The 9975-nt window shown below is 36.4% G+C and overlaps 1 protein-coding gene across 1 annotated transcript in view; it reads left to right on the forward strand.

Moving 5' to 3' along the window:
- Gpr158 (G protein-coupled receptor 158) overlaps positions 1-9975 on the forward strand; it is a 424142-nt gene that overhangs the window by 328460 nt on the left and 85707 nt on the right. The gene's annotated exons all lie outside the window — the stretch shown is intronic.

The following is a 9975-nucleotide window of genomic DNA, read 5'->3' on the forward strand; positions in this document are numbered from 1 at the left end:
GTACACTATAGGATATTTAGCAATATTCTTGGCATCAGCTCACCAAATGCCAGTAGTACACAAACCACAGTTATGACAACCAACCGTATCTTCAGATATCACTAAATGTCTCTCGGGGAGACAGGGAGGTAAAAAAATCACTCCAGGTTAAAAACCAATGCTTTAAAAAGAATCCATCACTCATTTGCCATACAGTATTTCCTTTCCTAACCTAAACAAAAAGTCTAATAATTCTCTCTTCACTATCAGCCACTTTAGCATTGTGCTAAAGTGATTACTGTAGTCTGGTCTTTCTGTCCTGCTATGATTACACATTCGTAACATACACTTTGAAAATCCTTCACTGTGACAAGTCTGTATACACTCTAATGCACTACTCTAAAGCAGTTTTAAGAATGCCAAGGCCCTATAACATGAAAAATGGAGAGACACTTTGTAGATGTGACTGTGCAACTTTAAACCATGCATAAATTGCACACAACTCTATTGGATCCTATTTTAAGCAAAGGAAGCTCATTTAATTTTACTTCTATAGATAGTCACATGCAAAAGGCTCTGAGGAACTTTTAAGTTAGTGGAAATCTTTGGTACTTCTCCAATTAGCTAAGAAAGGAGGCTTGGAAGCATTAGGGGGCATTTGAGAGGCAGGAAAGAGCTTTAACAACTGAAATAGCCACCCCATTCTCATGTTGTGTTAGATAAATATTACCCTCCAAAGGAAGCAGTTGAGTACACCGTGGAAGCAATTGTTGTCTCATGTTCAACTGTCACTGTGCTAAAGATGCTGCGTGAGCACATTTAAGGGAGAAATGAGAAGAGAGCAGAGTCCTGTGCATTATGGAGCTGATAGTCTAGGGGAAACGATACACTAACCTTTGCACAATTGGATAACACTAATAGAGAGAGATAGTTCAGCAAAAAGGCAGACTTTCATTAATTGCCAAATGGGTAAAGTAGCAGGGAGAGTTTATAGGAGAGAATCCTGCAGATGGGAGAAAGAAAAAATTGGCTTGAAAAAGCTGTAATCTGAACTTTGAGTGGTAATAGGAAGAGAGGGTGAGGAGATGCACTCAGTTAAGGATGGTGGAGTGGGCTAACAGCTCAAAGCATGTCTGTTGTGTGTTTAAGAGAAGCCAAGAAATAGAGGAAAAGATGAGATCAGATCTTTTAGACCCCTGAATATCAGGCTAAAAAATTCTGATTCTATAGTGAAAGCTATTGTTTCCAGAACCAAATTCTATAAATTAATCCCTGGATATGTCCTTTGAAGGAAGCATTCTGTGATTAAATAAACTGGAGAAATGTTGCATGCCAAATATATATACCATTCCTTATGACTTACAATGTATATTCGTGTTTAAAGGCTATGATTAAGCTTGTTTAAGTCGGCATTTCCAAACATATTTCTCCTCAAGATCAATGTCAAGGAGAGTTATAAGAAACAGGAACATTAAGCAATCTTTGTAAGTGATTCTCAGTAACACTGGTGAAACAATTTGACATTTAGTGAAAGAGAGACATTAGCTGCATCTTTGGTCAGGAGGTACAATCTAAGAATTATTTTAGCTTACAATTAATGTGTAGTGGATGAGAACAAATATAGTCAAGAGGCAGATTCCCTGAGGAGAGAACTTCTACTCAGTTATTCAGCCACTTACTTTTTCATTCTTCATTCATCCACCAATCATTTATTAAGAAATACTACATGTTGTGTGGCAAGTGAGGCAAAACAGTAAAAAAAAGAAATCATCCCTGCCCTTGTGGAATTTAGACTCTAAATGGGGGAAAATGTAGAGTTGAATTTTTCTAAATCCTGTAAAAAATAAAGAGTGCTCTTCTAATTTTTGTTGAATCATTATGCATGGAAATGACCTTTTCATTTCCTCCTAGCCATGCCATCAAGAAAGAACCATTTTAATATTAGCAATATTAGCAATGTTAAAGTATGGCTTTATTTCATGTTGGGCCAGGTTAACGTTTTGGAAATAACATTTGAAAATACTGATTTGAAAAATGAAAAAGAAGTAAGGAGTAGAGAGAAAGAGGATGTCTGCTTTTGCTTTGTATATATTATATGCATAAAATATAAGAGACAGCTTGACTAATTTTCACAAACTGAACATATGCATGTAACCAAATAAATTAGAATGTTACCAGTTTCCCTAAAGCTCTCTTCAATTCCTTTCCACTTTCAACCCACCATAGTAACACTACTGCAACTTCTTTCATGCATATATTCAATTTGCCTCTGTATTTGTGTGTGTATGTTGGGTATGAAGATAACCATTCATCATATAGAGAGTTTGAAGGAAGCCTAGAAAGCACTCCTAGTTCAAATACAGATCTCTCTGTATTGCAGTGACTCTCAAACTATATCACATATTGGAAGCATTCGCAACTTGTAAAAATCACTAATGTTTAAGAAGTCTTACAGAGATTCTCCCACTGGTCTGGGGGGAGCTTAGGACAGCATTTTTAAAGCACTAGATGACTCTAGTGTGCACCTAAGATTGAAAATCCTTTCTGTGAAGTGTGGAAGGTAAAGCCATGGATATTTTCATACTATTAAGGGTAGCTCAATGCCAATATGTCTAACTAATATTTTTAAATCTGAGCTTTCTGTATTTAGATTTTATGGAGCAGTTTGGCAGCAGAAGCAAAAATTATGTAAGACTAATATTGTCCCACAGTCCATCACCTGGGCAGCCAACTATTCTGAATTCAGGACAGCGTGGGAGGCAAATAGGGTTGACTTACTTTAGAACAGCTTCTGCTTAGGAGATGTCGGAATGCCATTAGGTAGGTAAGGACTGATGGGACTGTTGGATTTGTGGCAAAAAGTATCAACCTCTCAGTTCTGTAGAAATATGTTCATGTATTTCATTTATATTTCTTTACTTTTCTCCAACCTTTTCTGATTTTAGTAATATTTTCAAAGAATGTTATTTTACAAGTAATCGACTGCAATTTCAAGAGTCTGAAATTGAAAAAAAAGCAGAGTTTATCTTCCTGAAACACATGGGCTCAGATGCTCCATACAAGGCAGTCCAATCTGCTTTATAAATTTTCCTAATGGGATGCTCGCTATTCAGAAAAGTTGCCACTGGCCGGCCTGGGATATCTTTGTACTGTGCTATTAGATTGAGTCTCAGCCATCTATGTATGAGTCTTCAGAATTTTTCCTACTGTCTGAAAATCATGTTACTTATTCCTTGCCCTTGTGCATTTCCTTTAATTAATTATCTACTTGCTTTTAAAAATTCAGCAGTTAGCAAGAGAACCCTGCTCTCATCCAACGTGATTGTAGTAGAAGAGACAAGAAAAAAAGTGCTAAGCTATGAAACAACTAAAACCTTCATTAATGATAGATGCTATGAAGAATATAGAACAGGGGAGGGGTGGTGTACCAAGACCACATTGGTATGAGGGGAGCTTGGGACAGTATTTTTAAAGCTTGATAGAGATGAAACGTGATGTGAGACATAAATGAAGAGAAAGACTGCTGTTTATGAACAGCAACAGGATTCCAGGCAAAAAGAATCTCTTCCAGTGCAAGAAGGGCTTTGCAGATGGAACAAGAGCCCGGGGTGTTTGGATTATGGTGAGAGAGGGGAGGAGCAGCAGGAGTGAGCTGTGAAAGACAGACAAGAGCTCCATTACGTAGGGCCTTGGTGGCCATGAAGAGTTCAGGTTTTATTATTTACTCTAAGCTCAAAGGCAAATCTTTGAGCCCAGCAGATTGATTACCTTCACTTGGTTTAATTTTAACATAAGATTAAGCAGGTATTTTTTCCATAAGAAGCAGAATAAATCCATTTTCCTCAGATCAGAATTTGTTTATTTTCAGTTGTGTAGTAACTTGATGACTAGTACCCATGTTATGAAAAGAAGATGTGAGACAGACATGTGTTTGAGTCCTTCCCTTTTACCTGATAATAATTGAGCTTGTGGTCTGTGACAACACTTTAATTGAATTTTGTTTTCTAGGAACTGGAGACTTCTTTGAAAATCTATATTTTATGAAATTTGAATCTGTATGTACAACAGATAAATATGAAAAGAAGCACTGGTGTGAGACCTTCACTGGCTTAGAATGATATGTTCTTTTAATTTGACATTCTTTGACTTTTTCAAAACACCTGGGAATCACTATCTGGCTTTTGGCAGAAAGAATCAGAAGCATAGATTGGATTCCTATCACTTAAATTCTGAAAGAAATTCAGACAAGGTCCTTATTAAGTTACTGAGGAATGTAACACATATTACGTTTGCACAGTGATTGGAATGATCAATCTTAACAAAGTAATCAAGTTTTATTTATTTGCTTGGAACTAAACCATAAATGTTGGCAGATTTTTCTGTTTGCTGTGTTGACCTGTAGAACTGGGTGAGTTCATATTGAGGTAGATGCAAACATTTAAATCTTGGTGAGGTACACAGCATGAAGTGACTGATAAATGAACAGGTCTTAGAATTGCAAAGATATTGCACTTGGCAGCTTACTGGCATATAAATTAAAATGTTGCAAGGTAGAAGAATGGAAGGGAAAATTAGGTTGCTCTGTGAGATCAAATCAATTTGGGAATCATTTGGACATTTTATCCCTCTGAAAACAGTTTGCTTGGAGGTCTCCGGCTGTGTTTGGCATCTGACTACATTCACATCAAAGAAAAATGTGCTTTACAACTGAGAGTTACACAGCAGGCCTTAGTGTCAGGCTACTGCATGCATAAATGGATGGATAGTTTGTGGAGATACTCCATAGGAAGGGGCACAGACTTGCCATAGGCCAGCTAGGCAGGAAACCTCCCCCACATCATAGCATAGAACGGAAAAAGGCAAAGGCTGCTTTGTATGGACACTTGCAGGGAGAGAAGGCAGAGAGTAGCACCAGACAACAGAGGTGTCTACTCCAAACAGATGCTGTACTGCCCAATCTTAGAGTGAGGCATGTGGTCCTTCCAATTCATACTTCAAGCCACAGCATTAACCTGCACTGTTCAGACCGATATTTCATGATCATCTTATCAACTTCTCCACTCAATTATTTTCTATCTTTGGACTTGGTTTTAATTTTTTGTACCTTGTGATAATATGAAATTACATCTTTATGAATGTTTACTCATTTATTTTCTCTTCCTTACTAAATTAACCACAGTTAGCACCCGGGCAGGGTCACGTTTTCTTGACCAGTGTTTCTTCAGCTCTTAATTTTGCCTGGTAAATAGCAGACATGTGCAAACTATTTTTTGAATGAATATGCAGAGTGTAGAGGAAAACCGTCTGTGAACAATTGTGGGCTGAGTGGAGCCCATATGGGACAGCCTTAGAAATGCAGTTCCAGCCACAGCTATGACACACTTAGGGACACTTGGAAATGTGAAAATTTCCTGTTCAAGAAGCCCAAGGGGATCAGATTCAAACCTGCAAACTACATCAATGAGTGGATTTATTATGTTAGAATTGTTCTCAATGAACCATAAAATAGAGAAAAAATCATAGTTCCCATTGTAGGGTTCAGGGGACAGAAATATATAATTATAAATGAAACTTCCCAACGTGTAATAAATAGCAGCTCCCAAATTCTGACACTAAGACCAGCTCCAACTTCTTTCCACCACACCTCTTAACACCACTACCTCACACTTGGCACTCCCAGCATTTGTAAACAGTTTGTTTCCCCATGCATATTCCAAACACCAGGAAACTGTTCCTGAATTCTGTAAAGCTTCTGTCTCCAGAGCAAATCTGTGACTCTCCACCCAGGTGCTGCTATAAACTGTACTCTACACCCTGGGAGGTTATTGGCTCTGACTCCTGTTTCTTGCAGTGAGATGGTCCAGTCCAGTTATAGTCCCAGTCTGGGAATATCTGAGTCTGATACTATTTTAAGTTTCATCTGAGGTAGAGATAGGCTTATATAACCTCATACCAGACATGATCTCCAAGGCAAGCTCAGATAAAGCAGATACAGCCAGAATGTTTTCACAGTGAAACACATTGCCTGTAGCCCTTGTCAGGGAAGAAAAGTATCATGTACTGAGCACCTACCATGGGCACTTTACATAGGTTATCTTACTGTACATAGGGTAGCCATAAGATATAACAGAAGCCCTGCATAATGCTATAATTTAGAACTACATTTATAGTTTCCCTGGTACCAACACTGAGGGTCAGCGTGGGGCCTTCCCAGTCTGGGAGTCCTCCAGTGCACATAAAATAAACTGGCTTATTGTCCCCATTCCTGCTGAGCAATGATGCCCTGTATGGTTGGTAGTTTTATATACTGGAAGACTAGTGCATAGAAAAAGCACACTGTGTAGACTAAGAGGCTAAGAGGTGGTCACTCCCAAGGATATATATAGTCTACAGACAGGGACATCACCCTGTCAAGGAAATGTACTGTGAGTAAGTTCAAGGAGGGGGGCACTCTGAGTTCCATTTATGGCTTCTCTTCCTTTCATGTGAAGTGTTCTAGTATTTATAATGATTCTGTGTATAGACAACTATATGGTGTATTAGAAATTAAGGACTATAACAAATTACTTGAGATAATTAATTTTTAAAAGAAGAGGGTTCATTTTGGTTCCTGAGATTTGAAGTTCAGCCCGTGATTCATTGGTCCCACAGCTTTGCGCCTGTGACAAGGCAATGAATGCATCATCATAGGAGTGTGTAGTAAATAAAAACCACTGACATCATTAGCCAGGGAGCAAAGGGACGAGAGGGCAGGCCAAGCTCCTACGTCCCCTTTGAGGGCGCCCTGCCAGGGACCCCAAGACTTCCCCAAGGCTCCATCCCGAATAATCTTCTGCATCCCAGTTGCACCACTCTGGGGATCAAGCCCACAAAATACAGGCTTTTGGGAAATACTCAATCCAAATTATAGCATACAGCAGAAGTGATAAACAGGTAATAAGTGGGCACCTGCCACATAGAATTATTCAACACGTCCTGTGGTGACTCCCAAGCAACATTTATTTGTTTTTAGGTTTTATTTTTTTTTTGATTATAGATAATGTTATCAAGAAGGCAAAGCTTCTATTCTTTGATTGAAAATTTCAAGCAAGGTAATTTTAAAATTTTTGGGAAAAACCTAGGAAAAATATGAAATCCAAAATCAATTCAGTCTTTCTTTAGTATTAATCAAAATTCCTAGCACTTATCATAAATCTCTAAGTATCTGAGGACATGGGACTCTTTGTCTTTATAACAGCTCTATATGGAAGCATACTGTTAACATTTTCATATAGCAATTTATATATAATAATAGAAGAAAATGTGCTCTTTGGAAAATTCAAAAATAATTATCTAATGATAATGCAAAAGTATCTGACAATAATAACTCAAAGATATTATTTTAAGATAAAAATATCAGTGTCATCTGTTTATAGCAAAGAAAGAAGAAGGAAATTATAGAGTCTCTGACTCATAAAAGTATTCAGATATTTATAACTCCAAGACTCTGGGATCCCATTCTGAATATTATTACTTAGAGAAACTGATTTGAATATTTAATGAGGGTGAACCTAAAATACGAACATTATATTCCATAGAATGTGGCCATAATTTCTGATTTGCTGGTCTCTTAATAAATTGGTTTTCTTTACTATAAAATTTTGTAAGTTTAGGTTTCTTGAGGTAACAGAAAAGAGAATTATTATTACAAATTTTTGTCTGAATTCCTATATCCAAAAAGAAAACATAGATAGTATTTTTGTGACCATTTTCATTTTCAACTTCATCTTCATGCTTAGAGGTAGATAGTAGATTTTAATCTGCATTTTTGTATCTGCCTTAGCCATTGAAGAACATCTGAATTCTGTTTGAAATGAAGAAGAGAAAATTTTTGAATCAAAAATGGTGTTTCGATTTTTAAAAAACCCTCAAGAGATATTTAAAACTATGTGTCCTATATAGCTAATGTTAGTTCCAAAACTGATGCTATATAGGAACTTGGTATTTTAACTATGACTTAAACGGCCATGTTGTAAATGTCTCCTTCTTGCTTATTTTAGCATAATACATACTAAAATTATATCCTTCCTTAATTATTTTAGCATGAATACACAGGTGAAAATAAACTGGCTTGAAAACTTAATCCAGTAAAATCTAAATGTTGAGATGAATTTTCAAGACTCTACCAATTAATTTTAGTAAAGAGAATAGCTTCTTGTTGATGGTGTGAAATCAATGGCTGAAAATATCCTGTAAATAATAGCTGATGAAATTTGCCAAAATGTGTTCAAGGAGCCATTGCATGCTACATAGATAAACAATAGCTTTGAAAAACAACAATTGTCCAAAATGGAGGTACCTTAGCTGAAAGGCGACAGGAGTGAAAGACAACCTACTTGATCTTTTCCTTTTATCTAAGCAAAAAACCCTTGAGATATCTTCAAACTGCCCAATTTAATAATCAATAACTAGTGTACAAAGCAGTGAACTAAGAATCAGGAGAACTCTTGAGTTTTAGTCCTGGTTTGGCCCATTTTATGACTTTCACAACTCACTTAGTGTTTTGGGCCCTGCTTATTCCTTTGTAAAATAAGAAGGTTGGCATAGCTAGTTTCAGAAGCCCTTCTCATTCCTATAAGAGGTGAAAGGGAAAATGTCCAGAAATGTTCAAGTTAATATTTCCAACTAGTTCCTATTAACACTGTTACTCCCCAAGTAAGAGAGCAGAGTTGCATATGGTCAAATTATGTAATAAATCCTTATTTAAAAAAAAAAAAAAACACTGGAAATCTGTATAAGCTTTATTTTCAAGGAAATTACAACCTTACTTTCTCATGGAAATGTTTTCCAATGCTTGTAACCTCCTTTTTCCTTGTAACCTTGCTGACAATAATGGCAACTTTCATAGGATTTTCCTTGGTTTTAATAATGACATGTGTGTGTTAGGGAAAATGGATGACAGAAAAGAGATCTATCTAAACTCTGCTTTGATGAAAATTGGATCTATTTTATTTAATTCACCATAAAGACTGATGTGTCACTTGTAAAATGTAAATATACAATTCTTACGTACATAAAAATTTTTACATTCAGGGGATAAGTTTGCATATAATTTGTGGATATATGTAAATAGAACAAAATTAGAAAAACTTACACTAGATGATATACATTGAATTTATTTTAGCACTTGTCACTGGAGAATGTAGGAAACAATGTTTTAAGGAAGAGAATTTAGAAGCTTCTACTTAACATGGGTAAAGTTTTATTTTCAAATCCAAAGTAATATGGCAAAATCCATGCACATATTAATTTGCGTGGTATGCAGATGGCAATGCTATTTTACTTTCAGTCTATTTGTGTATCTTTTAAAACTTCAAATAATAGACAAAAAAAAAAGAAATAGGTTTAGTAAAGAGTACTCTTAAGAACTGAGCTGAAATGGAGCATGCAGAGTTGCCAAATGTCCAAGTAGCTGATCAGAGTAACAGGCAACAACAACAATTAAGCCTTTAATTACTTAGTGTAAACAAGGGCTAACTCAAAGAAAGGACCAGGAAAGTAGTGGATTTTCACTGGTCAATTTTTCCCCAGTGGGGTGGTAGGAGGCACAAGTGTCAGCTGGAGTAGCACAAGTGTCAGCTGGATTAGCACAAGATGCAATTGTCTCATTGCACAGAGAGGCCTGAACAAAAATCTTTGAAGTTTTATAGACCTGACTGGGAAAAGGTCATGTATAGGAACTTAATAACTTCATTGAATGTAGACATTGTATGTCATTAATGTGAGCTAAAATTTATAATATCAACAAGAATGAAAAAGGGAAAGGGAAATTAAATGAGGGTGGAGAAAGAGAAGATTAAAAAAGAAACAAGTTGTTTTATGTACATGACCTATTCCTCAAGGTGATTATAAATTTTTGTATAGTAAACATGTACTGATAAAAAAATAAAACAAAATGCATTTCAAGAAGGGAATATTAGCCAGGCATAGTGATGCATGCCTGTAATCCCAGCACTT

Source organism: Cavia porcellus, unplaced genomic scaffold, assembly GCF_034190915.1.
Source record: "Cavia porcellus strain 051 isolate PalLab524CR breed Dunkin Hartley unplaced genomic scaffold, mCavPor4.1 scaffold_27, whole genome shotgun sequence".
NCBI classification, from domain to species: Eukaryota; Metazoa; Chordata; class Mammalia; order Rodentia; family Caviidae; genus Cavia; species Cavia porcellus.